A 21924-nucleotide genomic window follows, 5' to 3' on the forward strand; every position below is an offset into this window, starting at 1 on the left:
GCCTGCCTAGATCCAGCCGTTGCTTCTCTCTCCTTTTCTTCTCTTTTTTCTCGATGAACCTTCTCTCTGTGCAACTCAGCCAGGGAACGCAAAAGGGCTTGAAAAAGAGAAAGTGGCACACAAAGAAAGGGAGAGCCCAAAAAAGAGGAGAAACTGAAAAGGAAAACCGGGGCGACCTTTTCTGTGCCCCGAACACATTGACCCAGACAGAATATCTGGTGCGGGTTTGAGCGGATGTATGCGTGAGCTTTGATGTGGTGTGTTTGCGAGTTAACGTGTGTATGCGTGGAGACATGCATGTTTAGAGGTGCTTTAGGAGGTTTCCAGACACCAGAGGAGGAGAGCAGCAAGTAGACGAGCGCCGTCTCACTGCCAAACAGTCGATTTCCCCCTCTCATCGTCCGCACCATACATCACAGACCCACCCTTCTCTCCTGACACAATGACGTGTGTCATTTATCAAGCAGGGCCTTGCCAGGGCCTCACATGTGTGTGTGTGGGAGTGCATAGCGGTGTGTGGGTGCGCGCATGTGTGTGTGCATACAAGTACATACGTGTGTTCTGGTGTGTAGGGTAGTCCTTCCCTCTGCCTCTGAGGTCCACTCCTCCAGGGAAGGAGGAAGGGAGTGAGGGATGAAGAGCGAGAAAGACGGAGAGAAAGAGAGGGATTATTGGTGTTCAGTGAGTGAGTGAGTGAGTGTGTGAGAAGTTGGGGGAGTAGAGGAAGAAATCGGCTGGACTAGTTTCACTAATGTTTTGGCACGGCTACTTTCCATATCCCCTATGGGTGAATGGGAGAAAAACAGTGTTCGCGATTGATATTGATATAGCAACTTTAAATAGTATTTTACACACAATTACTCACATTTCACATCATAAATAAGTATAGATTGTAAATCACACCTCCATTAATCTCCCTGATGCATGTGCAGGCACGCTGTTGTGTTTGTGTGTCAATAACAATCTGTGTATGTCTCTCTCTCATGCTCATGTGTCTTGGGGGTTGCTTGCAGGCATGTATCAGTCACGATGTCTTATCTAACACACACACACACACACACACACACACACACACACACACACACATAAACTCACAACCATGTGCGAGTCTCTCCCATGGGCTCGGGTAGTACAGTCTCTCTCTTTCACTTTTTCCCTGATTCAAAGGGAGGCCTTATAGAAGATGGATGCTCCTTAAAAAAAAGAGCCCGTTGATGGATATGAATCTGGCCCTGCCATTCATCACTGCTGTATTATTTAGACTGGATCGCTACAGAGCTGTAACCTGAGCTACAGCTACGAGTGTGTGTGTGTGTGTGTGTGTGTGTGTGTGTGTGTGTGTGTGTGTGTGTGTGTGTGTGAGGACACAGGAGGTGAAAGAGGGGGAGGGGGTGGGAGGAAGAGGGGACAGTCTGGGTCTCAACAAGAGGAGGGAAAGAAGAAAAACAGTGAAGTGAGGAGAAGAAGTGACTGAAACTGTGCAGCAAAAAAACAAAACACAAGAGAGAGATTAAAAGTCAAAACACCCATCAGGGTCCTAAAAGGTCAAAGGTTGGAGCTGATGATGGATGTTAACAGACACTTCTCTTCTATCTGTCCTCTCCCAAGGCAATGTGGTAAAGGAATCAGGTAAAGAAATATTTGGAACCTTTTACATGGTCCAGCGTAACATAACATGTTTACAGCTTTCAAAGGGAGCTGTGTGAAACCTCAAAAATGATGTCACCTGAGTCTGCATACGTCAGTTTGAAGACTGAAAATGGAAAAAAAAATCTGAGGATGTGGAGCAAGACAAAAAACTGTCCTTCATAGACCTCCGTAACCCCCTGGGCTAGCAAGGCCCCATTAGATGAACTGCTCATCACATAACACACGCACTGCAATTTATTATTTTTATTTTTATTTTTTACTGTTCATTGTGAGTCCAAGAATGTTATCAGAGAGTAATCCTAAATTTGTGTCATAATCTTTTGAGAACCGCATACGATTCTCCACGAGGTGTCCCACCCATTCCAATGGAAGCTGCTCTTTGAGCGCATATGCTAAAAAAGTTTTCAGCCTTTCTCAGGCTTCTGCTTTTTTGGGCCCATAGAGCATGTGCATTAGAGTCCTCTTGACTGAGTTGACTGGCAGCCTGCTCGCTTCCCACACACATTAAAAGCACAAGTTAGTTGAACAATACAGGTTTTTGAGGCTTGTTTAAAAATGTTTGTTGGACTCAATGAACAAAAATCTGCGAGGCTCAGAAAAATAATCATCATTTTAAAGCACTGCTTTTTGTAGTGATTGTTTTTTGGCCGGTCGGTGTCACAAAACCAGCAGTTCAGGCTGTGGCCACTATGTCAAAATCACCTCACAGCCTCACAGCCCAGTGTTGTTCCTGGAGGCTTTCATGCATTCCTTTAATTGTTAGTCCAGAGGTCTAAAGGAGGCAATAAAGAAATGTGTGTAAAAACATATAATCTTGGATCTTGGCAGCTTTGAGATGACAGGAATGTCCTCTTGACTCCAAAAGTGCTGACTTTTGTAATTACTGCTAATTACTGCATGTTAGTTTGGGAGTGCCATATAATAGAACAGACTGAGTCGATATGCTGTGTTCCTTCTTATTGTAGCTAAATATGATCAATATGATAAATTTCTATTTTATAATCCCAATTTACACAGCCAAAATACAGCAGTGGCCTGATTCAGACTGGACCCGTCTGTAAATATGTAGACTATCATCTTAAACTGAAAAATTGAAGTCGTGGCTCACTGCCTGCAATGGTCATTGTGTGGATTATTGGCTGTAATCATTTGAGGCTTTGGCAATGCCATCCCTGCCCTAAACAACCATCATGCCTAATAGCTATTTGTCTGTCAGTGCACATGAGGCAAACATGCTAACACAGGCTCATGATTACACTTCAGGAAAAACATGAAGGCCTAACTGCACACACACACACACACACACACACACACACACACACACACACACACACACACACACACACACACACACACACACACACACACACACACACACACACACACCATTGTAAATCCAGATCCCAGGCTTCTCCAACCATGACAAGAGTTGGAATCCAGTTTATACAGATACTCTTTGTCAATCTTGTATGTGCATGTGGTAAGTAATCCTCATAACTCTCTATAAATAACGTAGTAACATAGTAAATAAATGTGGTAAATAATTAAATAACTGTTTTCTCTAACTGGTGCTCAAAAAGGATTTTACTCCAGAGTCTGGATTAACTACTGCTATTATTTGATATAGAGCTGTTTTGTCAGCACCGCAGCCGCTTCTTGACGAGACATAGCAGACTCTTGACGAGTTCTAGAATCACATAATATAATTTAATATGGAATTTGTTTATTTATTTTATAGTTATTTATTGGCTCATCACTTCTTGTCAGTAATGCTTTATTGATTATCGGAGGCACCTTTTGATCCATTCGTGAAATGCTGGAATAAGATGTGATGTAAAAGTAGGAAAAGAAAGTGAAGGCAGAGGGAACGACAACAAGCCATGTGGCTCATTCTCCAAACTTTTCCCACATGCACACGACCATTTTAAATAAGAACAGTTACATTTGGGATTTTTCCTAATCCCCCCTCCTTCCCTTCCTTCCTTCCCTCTCCTCCATTGCTCTCACTCTTCCCAGGTTTCTATAGCGCCAAGGCAGACGCGGTGATTTATTGTGGCCATCCATCTCTTGTACTCATCCATCACCAGCCGGTTGCTAGGCGATCATGGCAGCAGCTGTTTGCTTTTGAGTTCAACAGAGGGGCCGTCAGTCAGCGGCGGCAGGTGAAAAGCATTACGAACGGGCCGTTGTCACGCCAAATAATTAATCAAAGGCGGGAAAGATAATTAAAAAGATATGACCCTTGTTGGTACTTGGTCCGGGGTTTGCCCAGGCAGGGAGGGGAGGAGGGGAGATGAGGGAAAACAGAAGAGGTGAGAAGAAGTGGACTCTTTCTTTGTTGTTGCTTCCCTGCAGTGTCATGCTCAAATGGCTCTAGTGTCTTTATGATTCTACCTCGCTTCTAACAAATCTTGTATTTGATGACTGCAGACTTTGCCGTGGCTTTGGACGCCTTCTCTCCCTCCCTCAAACACTCAGAGGGACGTGGAGGAGTGGAATGAGTGAGTGCTGATAAAACAGGCTCTCCTGTTAGTCAGTGGCACTGCTCCATTTAATTAGGAGGAGATGGGCTGGAAAAGGGAGAGAAAGGATTTTAAAAAAGGCCTGGCAGAGAGAATGAAAGAGCTCTTCAAACTGGTGGGGATTCATCCGTCACCCCCAGTTGCACTTGTGCAGCTATATGCAGAAACCAGACTGAGTGATAACCACCTGCTCTGTCAATGTTTCAAAGATTGGTTATTTTTGGCATTGTAATTTTTGGGACAGTTTTACCATGAGGGAGAGAAATGGGAGAGGAAAACAGAGGAAAGAGTGACGTGACGAGGTTTGATGTTTGCTTTAGCCAGAGAAACCAAAGCGTCAGTGTGCTTTGACCGAAATGCTTTTTGAACAGCGTCGAATGCCCTCCCCCTACACTTTCCTGACGATGTGACAGAGTGGGCAGCAGGTGAGACCTTCTCTCTCCAGCTCTTTTTTTCATTCTTTATTCTTTCACTTTTAACATGTACAAACAAGTGTGACACCAAGAATGAGGAGAGACCGCCTGAAAGCGTGTCCCTTTTATCCCCATTTTGAGGAGTTTGTCCTGTCTCGTGTGATCGTAACTGTTGGTTCCCCCTCAGTGTTCTTTGTTGATGCAGTCCTTTCAGTCTTTTAGTTCACCCAGTCCTGTGTGTCTATAGAGCTGGCCAACTGACTGACTTAAGTCTGTCAAGCTGTTGTAAAAGCTGTGTTAAATCTGTCATTGTCTCGGGCTTGTGGGAAATAAAATTCACTTAAGGCCACTAGGCTTAAGGCTACTTTTATAAAAACCAGTTTTATAAAATTTTAATCCCTTCTCACACAAATGACCCACGTCATCCCCTTGAGCATGGTTTCTCATGGTTTCTGGAGTGAATTTGCTGAAATATCAGTCGTTTTGAATTAGGTATTCTTATTTCTGAGATAAAACCCAGAAGTTTCCATTTCGCTTTAGTTTTCTATTCCTACAAAAACTTTAAAACATTGAAAGTATATTTTCTTAATACCAGTCTAGCATGCCCATGAAAATATCTATTTAGACACGGTGTGTGTAGGTGATCATGTTGGCTGAAGCTTTGCTGATAAAACTTATTTGAATCGTATTCTGTCATTACTCTGTGACCCTCCACTGGGAGTATCCTTTGCAGCTGTCAGTTTCACTGAAAAGCACAGTGACGGTAGCTTGTTGCTGTTTTTTTGTTTGATTTTCTTGTTGCGTCTTTAGTGACACTGTGAAGTTTTTGGTGTATGGTTACAAGAGATATTTAAATTTTTTTATTGGTTGGCTTCGGTTAAGCACGTTTGTCATTATTGGACGTCCTGTCAGGTCTTTGGCTCAACCCTGACTCTTAGTCACATATTTAACCTGAGAACCTTGTTTCTAAATGGTTATGGGGAAATTATCTCATTAGACTGGTATTTTTTTTTCATGTGTAGCAGAATATGTCTAAAAGATTGATGAAGTGACTTGTTAAGGTGATTGCTTTTAACCATCAATCTGTTGTTGCATGTTTCTGGTGTGTGTTCATGTGTGCTTTGCTTGCATGCTCATCTTAGCTTTCATATGTGCATTTACATCAGTGGTGAAGACAGGATCTCTATCCTTCTCCTCTGTGTCACATCTTTGATCTCCCAAACTGGGTCCCCATGTGTTTTGACGTCCCTCATCCCCATTTATTATCTGGAGTTTATACAGAGCTAGCACACTGGTGGAACCAAACGTACCGTACACGCAACCAGCCATGGTTTGAGACATAACAACAGCATGGGAGAGAAGCAGCAGATAATTTAGATTTTCCACAAAAAACAGTTTTTTTCACAATAAGTACATAGACATTAGCTCAAAACAGGAGATGCTATCTTAAATCAAGTACCTTGAGTACACTTCCCAGACACCAGTTCTAAATCGCATACTTTCTGACAGTACTGCATAATATATCTATAGAATGGTAATATGTGAATGACGTAGCTATGAAAATGTCATAGATTGTATTTAAATCCCTTGAGTTACAATTATGTCTAAAAAAAAAGTAATACAGAAGGAAATTAAAGGTATGATTCACCAAAACGTCCATTTTTCTATCAGTACTGCTGTGTTTTACTTCGTGTGCAAGTGTTCTGCAGCATAGAGAATTTGTTTTTCTGGTATTTATGTTTCAAATAGTATCCTTATATTTAAAGACTGAGATTTTTGTTGTTATACAGCAGGTGTTCTCTTTCAGTGACTGATGAGTTACTTCAAGAGAGTGTTGGATTAGGGGTTTTTTGTAGCCTTACTGTTGCTGGATGAGCTCGCGCCTATCTGTCTGTCTGCTATCTGCAAGTGTGTGTCACCATCAAAAGTGTCCAGTAAGTCCAGTGGAATTTACAGCAGTATTCTGCTGGTAAATGCAGCTAGTTGTGTCAGCAGGAAAGAAATAAATCCCTTAATAATGAAAAGTGGAAAGTATAATTTTTCCTGTAGCAATGGACCAGGAAGTCGTCTGTCTTGTGCAAAGAAATGTGCTGTGATAATGCCATGTTAAAAGGCGGTGAGCCCGAAGAGTTTGAGAAAGTCTGTGTGTGGTCCATGAAAGGACCACTTACAAGAAGCTGATGGGAAGAATGTGAGTCAAAAACAGAGAGAAGGAAAACACACGAGCAGAGCTGAAAATCTGGACATGACCAAACTGTCATCATTCTTTTTAACATGTCAGAATGGAAATGGAAACACAAGTAGGCTACTCTTTTTATCTCCATTTATTATTATTTTCTTTTTTACACGTTTATTTCTGGGTTATTTGGTTATTACCGAGTTTCTGTATTTGAGATCAATGCTAGAATTTTGAAGTTGAAATGGACAGAGCTGCATAACTTGTTATATTTAAAATGTTCATATCTTTCTTATCTATTATGTGTTTCAAAGGGGATGTAGTTCCGCTTCCTGCTTGTTCAATGGCCATGAAATATGTCACATTTGACATTTTCGCTGTTGTTATAATATTCAACAACAAACTTTTTTTAATGTCCACTGCAGGTGTGGAAATAAATGACTAAACACATCTCGAAGTAAAATGTTTATCCTTATTTCAAAATACAAATACAGAATGCTATTCTAACATGCAGATAAAGGCAGGCGAGATGGTGTAAAGACATAGGAACAGATGGGAAGAATCAACCGACTGACAGACACTTAGCCGGGTAGTGAGGAAGGACAGAGAGGGAGAGAGTGGAAAGAAGACATGTAGCTGGAGAAATACACAGAGCAGGGAAGAGAGCAGCAGAGATGCAAGCAGCAGACAGAGCATCAGTCAGCATTTAGCATTTTGCTTTCTACCTTTCCTGCCACTCTTCCAGGAATGATTTAGCCTCCAGCCTTGCCCCAGGTTATATCCAGTCTCAGTGCTCTCTCTCCCTCCCTCTCTCTCTCTCTCTCTCTCTCTCTCTCTCTCTGCCCCCCCATCAACCCCCTCTCTCACTTACACTCTCGCACATTCTATCTTGTAAACATCACACAACCCAGCGACACAGAAATGAAAGCCTCTGTTTTGATTGAACTAAATGAAAGAACACAGGCTATTTAAAGGCACACTGTCATACTGAATCACGAGAAATCCACAGCTGGGGGAGCAGAAAGAGAAAGGAGGGGTGTGTTAGTGAGTGTATATGTGTGTGTTTCATTAGCACTTATAACCCAGTCAATAGACACTTGATTGGTTAACATGTAGCTATTGATTCATCAACCATTATAGGCTCGGGTGTTAAACGCCTCCATACACACAACTGCAACTGTATGAGTGGAATTAAGTCTGAAACACTTTGCGCTCATATCTGAAATTCTTACAATGGAATACATTTATTGGGATGTTTTTCTTCTAGTCTGACTTTCAAGTTTTTTTTTCTCCTCTCCTCTGGAAAAAATACCTCTTAAGTGGTAAAACTCTAAACTAAATGTTATTTGGCACCATGTTTTTGAAAACACAATAAGTGGGTGTTTCTATAATCTATTAATTGTTCAGCAGAATTCAGCTGATCAGGTATGATTAAAAAAAAAGTCTCAGTTATGTGTGTGAAAAGACTCTCTGTTGTCCGATGGGCTTTGACTCACTTGGCTGTGCTCTACTGTATGAATCGTCACCACATGGCTTAAGAGAAAGCAACCATTGCAGAATTTCAGTGATTAAGACTGATAGATTCATCTACTCGGATTTCCATCATGGCAAGCTGAAGCTGTGTCACTCTGGAATGAAAGCGGAATGAGACATCCATTATTGGATAAATTCAGCCAAAGTGATCGCTGGACTCAAAGTTAAACTCACTGTGAAATGTTGAACTTATGGAGCATCTCGAGGCTTTAACTTACGAGCTGGTAACTTCGATGCAAATATTTGTATATTAAAATTAATGAGCACTGACTATGAGATAGTTTTGTTTGGTAGTGCACAAAGCATAAAATTAAAAATACTGCACCCCTTGAAAGATAGAAGCTACGTCAAAACATGTTTCTTTTTTCCCCCCAAATGAAGTTCAGCTTTTGAATAAAACGTCTCATTCATCAACATCTGCAGCATCACACCCCTTCAATCTGAGCTTATCCAAACACCCAAATTGTCTCCTCTTGGTGCATTTCAAAAAGCTGTTTGGTCAGAGTTTGCTGAATCACCAGATAAATGCGAGCCATTGTTTTGAGCAGTGCCCAGGGTGATGGGCTACAAATATAGTTCTGTGTGGTGTGTGAGCTCTCTTTTCCCTCACACAGATAATGTGATCAAGTCCGGAAAAACCTCCCATACTCTTACACTTTTAGTTACACACCATGTGATTGGTGGCCTTTGTTAAAGAGAGAAATGTTGCCATAGGATTTTGGAGTCTGTAATTAAAAACACTCACAAGGGTTTCTTTTCTAAATAGACCTGGATGTGACCGAACTGATTTTTATAAACTGACTTTTTGCAGCTTTGTTAGCATGTGTCAGACTAACGGTGCCTGTGTGTGTGTGTGTGTGTGTGTGTGTGTGTGTGTGTGTGTGTGTGTGTGTGTGTGTGTGTGTGTGGAACAGACAGAAAAGTTTGTCACTTCCTGTCAATAGAGGAAACACTGTCGGCAGAGTCCTGACAAGACTCAGTGTTTATGGATTCCACAGGCCTGATACATATGCAGGCCATCACGCACAGACACACACACACACAATCACACACATGGAAGCACACACATCTTACTGACAGAGAGTGTCTGCATGTGTGTGCACTGTCTGTCTGTGCGTCTCTGTGTGTGGGGAGTTATGTTATAAATCACACTAATCAATTGTGGCCTGTGTCAAGGCATGCCAGACATCCCGAATGGTCTGTTTTACATTGGGGGAATGTGTGTGTATGTGTGTGTGTGCACGTGTGAATGTATGCAGCTGTCACATGATGTCCTGCACACAGCTGTCACAAATCACAGTTCTGTCTCTCCAACACCATGGATACCGTATGTATCCTGTTGATGTGTGTGTGAGTTGTACAAGGCTGGAACATGGAGAATCTTTATGACATGATACAGAGGAGTCGAGAGGAAATAACAGACTTTTTTTTAATTCGAAATATAATGAGACGCATATGAGAGGATTCAGTGATGTACTAAGGTACGTTCACATGTACTTACTCATTAGAAAGATGTATATTGTACATGTATATGACTACAGAATGTATGAAAGACTAAATGAATATGAGGAAAACAATGGAAGCAGAGCTGTCTTTGTCTCAGTGTATCTCAAGCTCTTCCATCCATTCTTGTTGATATGCGTGTGTGTGTGTGTGTGTGTGTGTGTGTGTGTGTGTGTGTGTGTGTGTGTGTGTGTGTGTCCAGGTGCATGTCTATGTATTCTCTTAAGGCTCAGTTGCCATAACAGTTCTCTGAGGTTGTGTACTTAGACAGGACATTTTTTGCCTTCTTGCTCTACCTGCAGCCCGGGTGATACAACTTGCGAGCTCTTTGGTGCACTGGGGTGTTTTTATAGATAAACACACACAGATGGACACACACACACACACACACACACACACACACACACACACACACACACACACATCGCTGGTACCATTTTGAGATTGTTTTCATGACATAAAAGACCTATCTTTTCCTCTTTGCTAGTCTTCAGGCCTAATTACATGATTTAAAATGGCGGTCTCCTTCCTGTTGTAATTCATTGCTGTCTGTGTATTTACCACCCTGCTGGAGACACACACACACACACACACACACACACACACACACACACACACACACACACACACACACACACACACACACACACACACACACACCACAGACACACAAATCCAGTGCTTTGAAACTGAAACTCATCTTTCTGCCTGACAAACTCAGACACACTCAGACACACACACTGCACCCCATGGACAAGAGGAAAGGTGTTGATGGCTCGGCGAGGGCCAGAGATCCATCATCATCTGCAGTCAGCCTAATATGCTAACAACACGCTAACTACGAATTAAAGCCAAGGAGCAGCTTTGTTTTTAACTCCCAGGTTGCATTTTCTATTCACATTACTACAAATATGATGAAGAGGAGAAGTTAAAGTGTATTAGAGGATTAGAAGCTGCCAAATGAACAGGGAAATCAGCAAGCCTTCGATGGAGAGTCACATACACAAGGCCCGCATGCTCCAGCATCAATCCCAAACAAGAACGTTTATTGAAATACCCTCTGATATTTGAATTAAGGGAAGGCCCCAGGTTTGAAATTCAGCATGAAAAAGGGCTGAAAGGTCATTGTAGAACAATGTTTCAGTGTCTTTGTGGCAAGTGTGCGTATGTGTGTCACATTTGTGGCGACTCGTCACGAGCCATGTTTCCATCAGTGAAGTATTGCATTAGAAAAGGCTAACAGAAAAAATTCAGACTTCCAAAATGTTTTCAAACTAAATTTTCTGCTTGTTTAAGTGTTTTTTTTTGTTTTTTTTTTTTGCCTTTTTTGAAAATGAACTAATGTGCTTAATCAGATTTTAAAATATGTTCTGTAAGGAGCATTTAATTCACTTGACTGATGAGCTGTTTCCACTTTGAGAGAGGAAGAAGAAGAAGAAGAAGAAGAGGAAAAATAATAAGAAAAAGCTGTTTCCACGGATTAAAACGTGTTCTCATTGCTGATGTTACTGTCACATTTCCATTGCTTTCTACATTTTTTTTCCACCATTTGAGGTCTGACTTATAATTACGTCATCTTGTTGCGGCCTCTTCTTCTTCTGTAGTGGTATAACGGCTCTTCGGCTTGAGAATTTACTCCACCTACTGCTGATCCCGACGAACCAACTCCTAATAATTGCAGAACAGTAGTGGATGGAAACAAGCGTTCAAGCGTTTTTGGTGACGTTTTCAGCGTAGAAAGAAAAGACGCTGTGGCTGGTCTTGGGACAGAGTGCACAGAGACACTGCTGACTGTGCTCACTGTGTCTGGGTCTTGTCGAGGTTTTTGTCATCTGGCCAGGTAATCCGTGATTATGCACATGTCTGTTTAGAGTCCAGTAGGTTTTTGGATTAGCCTCACAATACGATACTGTTGTACACAGAGGAAAATAGTAAGATATCCCAACCTTATGTTAACCTTAAAAATGCCTCTTTACAATTATTCTCATCCTCCTCCGCTTTTGGGAACATTTGTTTCTAATAAGTATAGAATTACAGCTGTAATTCGGACAGTCGCCCTAGACCTCAACTTCATAAAGTCCACATTTTCAAACATGTCAGCATAAAAGAGCGATACCTGAATTCTTGAAACCCAGTGAAAACAGGCTATGCAGTGTGTGTTCGTGTCTGTGTGTGTTTTTGTGTGTGTGTGTGTGTGTGTGTGTGTGTGTGTGTGTGTGTGTGTGTGTGTGTGTGTGTGTGTGCGTGCACAGCCACATTAAAATATGTGTGACTGTGACTCTAAGCCTCATTAAATGAGCCTCATACATGGCTTGGTGCTGTAAACATGCTAATATTTCTTAATGGCACTCTCCTACATTGATATGCATGTGAACTCTAGACCGTTAACCCCCTCCACCCCAACCCACCCCGATCCTCATCAACAAAGACACACACACACGTACACACACTCGCCACCATTACAGGGCCCCCTGGCTCTCTTTTCCATTAATATCAAGTGATTGAGCGTAACATTAGCAGATAAAGCAGAGACTAAGATGACATATATGCCGTGGATGGAGGAATTAAAGCCTAATATAATCACTCGGCCTTGCATAGGGAAAAACCATCGCTCGTCACTACGCCTGACATTTTGATTCCCGACATTTCTAGCACAACAAGAGAGCAGCAGAGACAGATGGAGACTGATTTCTCTTTTAAGTAAAGAGATACTTAAGTGATTGTTCAAAGGCTTCCCACACACACTTTAACCTTGTACACAAAAACACACACTTGAAAATAAAGACGCACGTACACCCAATGTATTGATCTTTTGCCTCTTAGGAAGGAGGTGTGTGTAGGTGTGTTCGTGGGCGAGTGTGTCTTTAAGCCCTTGGTCCGGCTGGTTATTTTCATTGGAGAGCACATCAGTTTTTATTAGCTTAATAAATCACCTTTGTTGTCAATCAAGCAGCAGAGAATAATTGGATATGGTTGAAGCCTTGCGTGATGGATTATAAATCATTCAAGATTAAATTAAAAGATAATGCACAAACTTAATGGTTTGTGTTTTGCAGTCTAAATTGCCTTGGAGCAGTGCTGTTTTCCAGCTTTATTGCCAACCGTTTTTCTTTCCTTTAAAACCCCTCACAATTTACACCTTTTATTGCTTAGACAGAGCTTTGCCACTGCTCTTTTTCATCTGTGTTTTTGTTTGTTTTACTAATTCATTTTGGGGAATTCTCTTTATTTCTTTGTGGAGGATATGCATTTCATTTTTAGATGCAGGATGTTTTTAGTATATGCCTACATGTAAGTGTTAATGTGTGTGTAGAGGTTGATTTGGTGCACATACACCTTCTTGCTTTACACAGATTTAAAGGCCTGAATGTGTCTCTGAGTAATGTTTGCTTTCAGCAGATGCACCTCAGGCCTGTAGAAGTGATAACGTACAAAAAAAAAAAAAAAAAGCATTAGAGCACAAGAGATAGAGAAAAAAGCAAAGAAAAGAAAGACAACACAGAGAGGCAGGCAGGAAGAGACAGAAAAAGAGCTATATCATGTATATTATGCTCCGGCGGCCAGTGAATTTAAGTGTGCCCGTTTGCGTTGGAACAGAGCGGGCGTTATCATAATCGCCTCCTGCCTACTTGACAGGACCTTAAAGTGATCCTGTCATTTTATTTACACCCAGACCACTGTGTGATTTACTCCGAAACACACATGCATGCACACACGTACACAAACGTTCCCCCTTGCTAACTTCCCTACCGAGCCCAGCCAAGTAGGTCGGATGACATCTTTTGATCAGAGCTGTCCAAAGAGATCAGAGCAGACTGGCAGGTAATAGATACCCAGCAACTAACCAGACTGCACAGCAAAGAGTGTGTGACTGTGTGTATTTTCTGACAGTGTGCATGTGTGCTTGTGTGTGAGGGACTAGAAAACATAGACATTTACTCTCTATTTTGGCAAATCTCGCTCAAAGTGCAAAAACACTGACATTACTGCATAATTGTGGCTGTCGTGGCCACAGCTGCGTTTTCCTTTGCAATGTCTGTGTGTCTCTTATATGTATTATTTGAGTGCGTGCATTATAGTATTTTCTTGTGTTGTGGCAAGTCAAACCTGTGACATATATGAAAGGGAAAGTAAAGAAAAAACAAAGACACAAATTAGTAAAAGTGAAAGAGAAAAGAACAAGCCCATGTGTGCGAGGCAGACCGGAGGAGATGGACGCAGGAGAGAGAGAAAGGAGACATGAAAGGAGCAGAAAATGGCAGTAAGACAGAGGAAGAGCAGAGGACGAGTGGGAGGTAAAGACAGAGGGAGTTCAGATAGGAGAAACAAATGGGAGATGGTGGAAATGATGGATCTTGCTCAGCTCTGCTTGGCTAACTGCACATCCCGCTGGTTCTTCCTCTGCGCGCACACACACACACACACACACACACACACACACACACACACACACACACACACACACACACACACACACATATACCTGGAACGAGTACTCATGACCCTCTGTTGGCCTGTGGGATTTGAGAGTGTGGCCGCTCAGTGCAAGCTACCTGAATACCAAAGGACAGGCAGAGGCTCATGTACAGGAAACATTTGTACACTAATAGTATAAGCATGAGCAAAAGATTGTTTGACAATATACTTTATTTATTTTCATAGATTTTGGATGTCACTCTGGTTAAATGTCCTTGTGAGAAACACACACACACACACACACACACACACACACACACACACACACACACACACACACACCGTGGCAGTAAGCCCTGTGCTAACATTTAGCATTATGTTGTTCAGTAATTTAACTGTGCCAGTACACAACACTACAGTATGTCTCATTCACAACTGAATACTATTACTTCACACTTTCAAACAAATGGAGTGCAGTCTTTGTAAATGCTGAGCATGTTTCCTGCTCAAACTAAGCACAAGAAGAGGCAAAGCTGTGTGAGCTACTGTACAGTATGGGGGTCTAGTTCATTGTTCATCTAGTTCACCTTTTCTTATTTCAATTCAAGCACTGAATTTTTGGCTAGCATAGAATATGTCAAAACTCTAAAACTGAGAATATTTAACAGCTTGTTAATGATGTGCAGTCTAAATTATGAAATTGAGTCTATAATGCTCATACTCAGTTCTCATACCGGTCAGTGCATTCAGTAAAAAAGTAATTCAGAATTATTTTTTAATTGTGCTCACAGCATACTCGGAACCTGAGAAAGTGGTTTCTAGCAGCTAAAGCATGTTGAGTGTTGTCCAAGTTACTATTTCACCCCTCATAGCATGTTTGACATCTGTGACACAGCAGAGGAGGATCATCTGAATGCATGTTTCTGGCACACTCATCACCTTCATAAGCATGCCTTCTTTTTTTTTTTTTTTTCATTTGTCACATGAGTAATTTTATTTGTTCACCTTTTGATTGATTTCTCATCGTCCTTTTGAATTAGATAGTAATCTTTGTTTTTATGCCATTTCACTTCTCTTTTACAGCTCCTCCATAATTAGCAAGTGGCTTTACAGTCAGAGCGAGGTCACGTAGAGGCTCAATGCTACTGATGACAAGTATGTGTGTGTGGGGGTGTATGTGTGTGTGTGAGATGATGTGTGGTTTTGTGAGTGTGTGTGTGAGGGTGTAAAATATTCACCTCTCTCAGACATAGGTGAAATTACCAACTTGATAATTAGCTGGTACACAGCTTTTCACTTTTGTTTTCTTCTTTATAAATAACCAAATGGTCGCTTTCAGACAACGCCCTCATCACACATAGCTATATCTATTTTGTTAAATAACTATAGCACACACACACACACACACACACACACACACACACACACACATACACACACACACACACACGAGTGAGTGTGTCAGCAGCTCTCTAGCCCAGGCATACACTCTTGTATTGGCTCTGTAACAGCACCATGTAAATACATTGTCAGCAGCTCCCCAGCTGAGTGGCATGGGGAGATGATTAGCCAGACTAACACCACTGACACACAGAGGCACACGCACACACACACACACACACACACACACACACACACACACACACACACACACACACAACATTTATGGACATACACAGTCATGCTACAACAGCGAATGTGTTTGTGAATAATCGCAGTATTTCAGTCTGTTGCGCCGCTGCTGCAGCCACAGACAGACACGCTAACTGTTGCCACTCCAAATCTAATCTCCCCTCTCTCATCCTCCCTCTCCTGCTTGCTAACACCACTGCCAGTATGTGCTGTATATGCTAATATTATCTCAGCTTTTTGAAAGGCATTTTGCATATTTTGGACTATCGTGCTGTTCATTACCACTTATCAGCATGGAGCTAGTTCCACATAAAAATAACTCATATAGAGTGCATGTAGATACAGACCTGAGAAAAAAAATATAAAGTACATTTCAGAGGGATACAGCTAACAACAAATAGAAGTATCTAACAGCCATCACTGAAATATGATACAAAATATGTAGTGAAAATCAAGTTTTTAGAGGATCTGTTTGATAGCTATGATTTTTATTTCCACATACTATTTCCATGTTATTTAAAGGTACAGTATTAATCACAAAGAAAGATCTACAGCTGCAACAACATCTGCAGCTAAAGGCCTTTACACACCGCAAATGTGATTAATAAATGACACAAAATATAAAATACTCGCCTGTGAATATTTCACGTTAAAGCTGTTCATACTGGCAGCAGTATGAATTTGCGGTAGTTGCAACACTAATAGTAATAGTGCAACAATAAGAGGTTCAAATAGGTTCGCGTCAGCTCATTCTTCAGAATAAATGATGATTTCGTCCTCCTCCTCAGAGCCATTGAGAGACTCTCAATGGCTCCGCTCCTCCTCACTCGACAAAAGAAAAGGAGATTTTGGGTACATCCCATTTGTGCTGGGAGAGTGGGAGGAGCGCCTCGCCCACATAGATACACACACACGGACACACACACACACACACACACACACACACACACACACACACACACACACACACACACACACACAGGGGAGCGCAGGAGAGACAAGGGAAATAGGAAACACAAGGAATAACTGGGGATGACTTGTGTCCTTTGTCATATAATACAGGCTGATGAACAACTGCCGTTGTCAGTGGAAGTTCTGACATGACGTTCGTTCTGCTCTACGTGAGTGGGTGATGCCTTTACACGTGATGCAAAAGCTCAGAAAAAGTCATCCTCTTCCTGAAAAATGGCGTGCAAAAAACCTCCATCAATCACAATACATTAATCAATATGATTTTTATTATTACATTAGCATATTATTTTATTTTATTAATGTTTTTTTTGCCAAAGTTTGACTTTTATCCTGATAACTTAAAACATTTGGCACCTGAACAGTGTTTGTGCATCGTTCAGGTTTTTTCAAAGGCTCAAATACAGAACACTGTTGTAGCTTGCAGACAAAGTGATACAGCAGGACACTGAATTATCGTAAAGTGTGACAGGGTTTGTGATATCTATATGTGAAAAATACATATTATTTAGCATTGCTGCTATACCCCATTTGACAAATGTTGTGCATCTAGCCTTCAGGGTGTTTGAGATATACTGTAACGATACGTACCATGAGATCATAAAACATTAGATACCAGCAGACATTTTGCCATACTGTGGTATCTACCCCTTTAATGTCTTTGCTTGTATTGTGGACATTTTTTTTTATTATTATTTTTGTATGAAGTTGATGAAGTAATTTTGTCTGGTATTTATTTTGCTAGACTGAAACTCATTCCTCCCTAATATTTTATATTTTATCTTTAAATTTTTTTTTTTAATAAAAAAATAATAATAAAACATGTCATGTCATGATATATACATTGATACAGTATGACATAAAATCTTATATTCTGTGATATAGTCTACCCGAGCAATAGTTAGCTTGAAGGTTGTGGTGGCAACATGGCAACAACTTATGTCCCTAGATATATATGATTATTACTATGTAGTTTATGCTTATTCATTTTCTTCTAATTGGCAGAACTTTTGCCTTTTAAGGCTTGTAAGATGAGATTAAAATATTTAGTTGGTAAAAAAGCATAAAAGCCATAGTAACTGCAACATTACTTTAGTTTATCGCAGGCACCTTCTAGATTTCATAGTGATGTGCTGTGACGTTTCTAGCAACATGGCATGCCAATGAAGAAGTAATTAGTGCATCATATTCCAATGATACTGTAAAAATGGTACAAGTCTGGACGGTCATGGAGCTGGTTGAAGGAAGAGCTACATTCGTCAGGCGTCTGGGTCGATCGAACACCTCTAGGGATCGATAGCATGCCTCACCAATCCTGAGGCACTCACTGCAGACAGCCATGCCCCTTTAACCACCCTCACTGCACACACACACACACACACACACACACACACACACACACACACACACACACACACACACACACACAGAAGCCATCCCACCAATTTGTCTGTGTATGTCAAATCACAATAATTAAGCATTATCGATCTCAGATTCAATTAACTTCATTAACGTGGGTTGCACTGGTGATTGGGGAGGGATGGAAAAGAGGGAGGGAGGTGAGGGTGGAGATTATAGGATCTCATCAAGTGGGGAATGGCAGGGGGTGGGTGCATGTTACACACAAATATGTATAAAGACGCACACATAAAGTGCAAAAGAAAAAAGGCTTGCTTTCATCTCAGGCCTACAAATGTCTGCAGCTTTGTTTCGACATAAAATGCTGGCCTACATGAGACTGATGTGGACAGGCTGTGGCTGCCCCTCTCTGTCGTTCCCACACACACACACACACACACACACACACACACACACACACACACACACACAGACATTGAAACGGCATGGTCCAAGCAGAAGTGTAAACAGACAACTGTGACGTGCCTGTGTGTCTGATAGGGCTGTTAAGTGGTTATATAAGCATGATAAACTGTTTCCTAACATCATAACATCTGCAGAGTGCATAAGTATTTCCTCACTTTCCACACAGACAGGAATACAGGGACGTAGTTCAGAATCTCAGCTTCATAATCTTTCCAAGTATTTTGATATGACAGTGAATCAAAAAGTTTCATTTACTTCCTTTTGACTGTTTATTATTAGAATTATTCACTTTAATGGCAGTAGTTTTGTTCAGATGTCAAGAATAATTTCCAAGCCCTTCTCGCTCTCCCAGAAACAACCGTGGTGTTTGCCTCAGTTTCAAAATTGTCAATCTGTCCTGGCCTAAGAATCAGATCAAACCACCTCTTCCGCCCTGTTGACAATTCATCTGGAACTCTCTCTCTCTCTCTCTCTCTCTCTCTCTCTCTCTCTCTCTCTCTCTCTCTCTCTCCTTCCCTCTACTAATTAAAAGAGGACCTGTATATCTGGTGTGTCTGGCCCAGGCCTCTTCTACTCCAGCAGTTTTTCTTAATGTTTGTGTGTGTGAATTGGTTTCTCCATTTATCTCAGTATCTGGGGTTATAGTATGTTGAACCTCACAGCCTGGACCTAAGCCAGTGGCCTTAGGGCTCATCTCTGCATGTTCATGTTTGTGTGTGTGTGAGTGTGTGTGTGGCCCCGGTCTTGACTTCCTTCCAAACCCGGCCTCCCTCCTCGTCCTCCTCTCTCCTCAGTCTCTTCTTCTTCCACCACATTTATTCATGCCTCCTTAGTCCTTCTTCTCTTTGCACTGTAAATTCTGCCACAGCTTTATTTGACTGCATTAGCTGCAACAATAAATGCAGTAATGGATAAGGTATAAAGTGACTTTTTTCCCAGCCTGCACTCTTCACACATCAACACAGTGAAACCATGTTGTCCCAAGTTTTGGCCAAAGCAATGGAGAGGGGACAATGGACAGTCACTCTCTTGCACTCTACAATGCAGAGTGAAATGTAATAAAAGGGTTATAAAATAAATAAATATGATTCAAAATTGGTGTGAGGTTGATTGTGTATTCATTCAGTAAATTTATCACAATAACCAATAAAGCTACGACTGTGTGACTACACAGAAAATGCTTTGCATTCATCATTAGACCTGATCGAGATTTTGTGAAAACTGCTTGGCTGGCAGAGAGGTCAGATAAATAGCTAGAAGTGTAAAGGGCTGAAACATCCACTCTAAGTTGTTGTAGTATAAAAGTAAACTTGACTGAACCTACTGAAAAATGAGACAAAGCCTAATCAACAATTTCTGTATGACTGGATCTTGTATGAATAGGGTGTGAAATAATATCTGTTTTATAGAATTAATACTGGTAATATTCATTTATTGGGAACACAGTCACATCAGTGCTGTTAGACAAAAAAGGTTAGGAACCACTGGTGTACATTACAAAACACAAAAGCTGGCCCTTGCAATTGCCAGCAAGCTTTTGGTGGATGGTGACACACCACATCACTAAAAAAAGACATTGTGATGAGGGCATTATTAAAATTGAGATGAAAGTACGATCAACAGGGTACTTATTTTATGATGTCCTAAAGCAGTACAGGTAGCTGAGGTGAACCAAAACTGTCATTGCAGCATATTCAGTGCAAGCCATTGTATCACTTTATTGTAACACTGTACCTGTTAAATGTCAAAATGTTTCCATATTTCAACATCCTCTGCGTTAAACAAGTCCAGAAATCAGTCGTGCGCTTCATGCTCCATGTAGGTGGATGTAGCCTACACACCAAGGTTTCATTCAGCACATACCGGTCTTGCTGGCAAACACTATTTTCTCCCTGATCCTCTCCATGTGTCTCTATACATATCACATACTTGCAGGTACACAGATGGGCACCCACACACACAAATACACGCCATGCTCTTATCACACAAAGGCAGCTAATTTGAAGTGGAGTGTATACGTTGTGTTTTAAAGGAGATTTCACATTGATGTTTGGCCTTGATGAGAGCGTCGGGCTGCTGTGTTCGGCTGTTTCCTCAGCCAGAGCATTGTTCTCTTAAACAGCTGTCGTTTTGGCTGATTCAGAACAGATGGCATGTACATGTGGGTTTGCTCGGCTGCACGTATGTGCGGGCGGGTGGATGTGTCTCAGAGACAGAGTGGGGGAGAGAGAGAGACAGAGAGAGATAGGGAGAGATGGGAAAGCTTTGAGAAAGGGCGAGTGTGTGCGTGTTTGATATCCATAAATGTTAAAACACGCAGCTAAAATGGAACATCAAGGCTTTAAAATAGTTGTTCTTCAATAAAATAACAGACAAACAAGAGTAACTTGTGCATTGTAGATCAGGGTCATGTGACCCTGCATTTTTTGAATGTGCACCTAACAGCATCTAATATAAGATGTGTTTCAAGTGTTTCATATGGATCCTTTTGGTTAGACTGAATGCTGGAGCAGACTGCATGTTCAACAGGGAAGCTTCTGAAATTGCCTGAAGGCAAAGAGTTGTTAGACTACAGCAGTTACAGTACAACTGGTGTGTGGGTGTGTGTGTGCCAGTTTGTGTGTGGGATGTGTGATGGGCTCTGGGATATCTGTGTCTCTGTGCATATGTTTGTCCCACGGCAGTTTTGTATCATCACTGATGGCAACCAGTGGCCTGACAATGACAGAGACTCTTCTCTGTGTTGCTACTGATGCAGTACTAGAACATACACAAATACACACATACAAAAAACTTGCAGTGCTTAGATAGGAGTCTGCAACAGCTGAAGTTGGTTGTATGATATGGTTGGCAGGTTATGTAGGTGCTACTTTTGGAAGCCTATATTTCCTGGTGTTTTCAAGACTGTATTTTCTCAAAACTGTAGGCAGTTTGGAGTTTTGTTTTCAATCTTGTTACCTTGTGTATATTTTTTCCTTCCTGTTGTTAATAAGGAATTTTACTGTGCATTTCCATTGTAGATGTAAGACAATTAAGCCTTTTTTTCACTTATCTAGCCTTTGTGTGTCTTTGGAAGTGGTAGATTACGATTGAATACGTGCTTCCGTGCCACACCCATCCCACTGACTGGCTTACTCTGTGTTTACATACCAGCTTAAATGAGTGATGGCCTGTTTCAGAAAGGAATGCAAGGCACAAGGCCATTGACGTTCACACACACAGGCTCATCCTCTTTGCCAGTGTGGTTGCTAAAACAAGAGGTTTGTGTATGCATGTGCCTCTGTGT

At 41.4% G+C, this 21924-nt stretch overlaps 1 protein-coding gene across 2 annotated transcripts in view; it reads left to right on the top strand.

Annotated features, from left to right (window-relative positions):
- tshz3b (teashirt zinc finger homeobox 3b) overlaps positions 1-21924 on the top strand; it is a 39943-nt gene that overhangs the window by 11619 nt on the left and 6400 nt on the right. The window lies entirely within an intron of this gene.

Source organism: Chaetodon trifascialis, chromosome 1 (assembly GCF_039877785.1).
Source record: "Chaetodon trifascialis isolate fChaTrf1 chromosome 1, fChaTrf1.hap1, whole genome shotgun sequence".
NCBI classification, from domain to species: Eukaryota; Metazoa; Chordata; class Actinopteri; order Chaetodontiformes; family Chaetodontidae; genus Chaetodon; species Chaetodon trifascialis.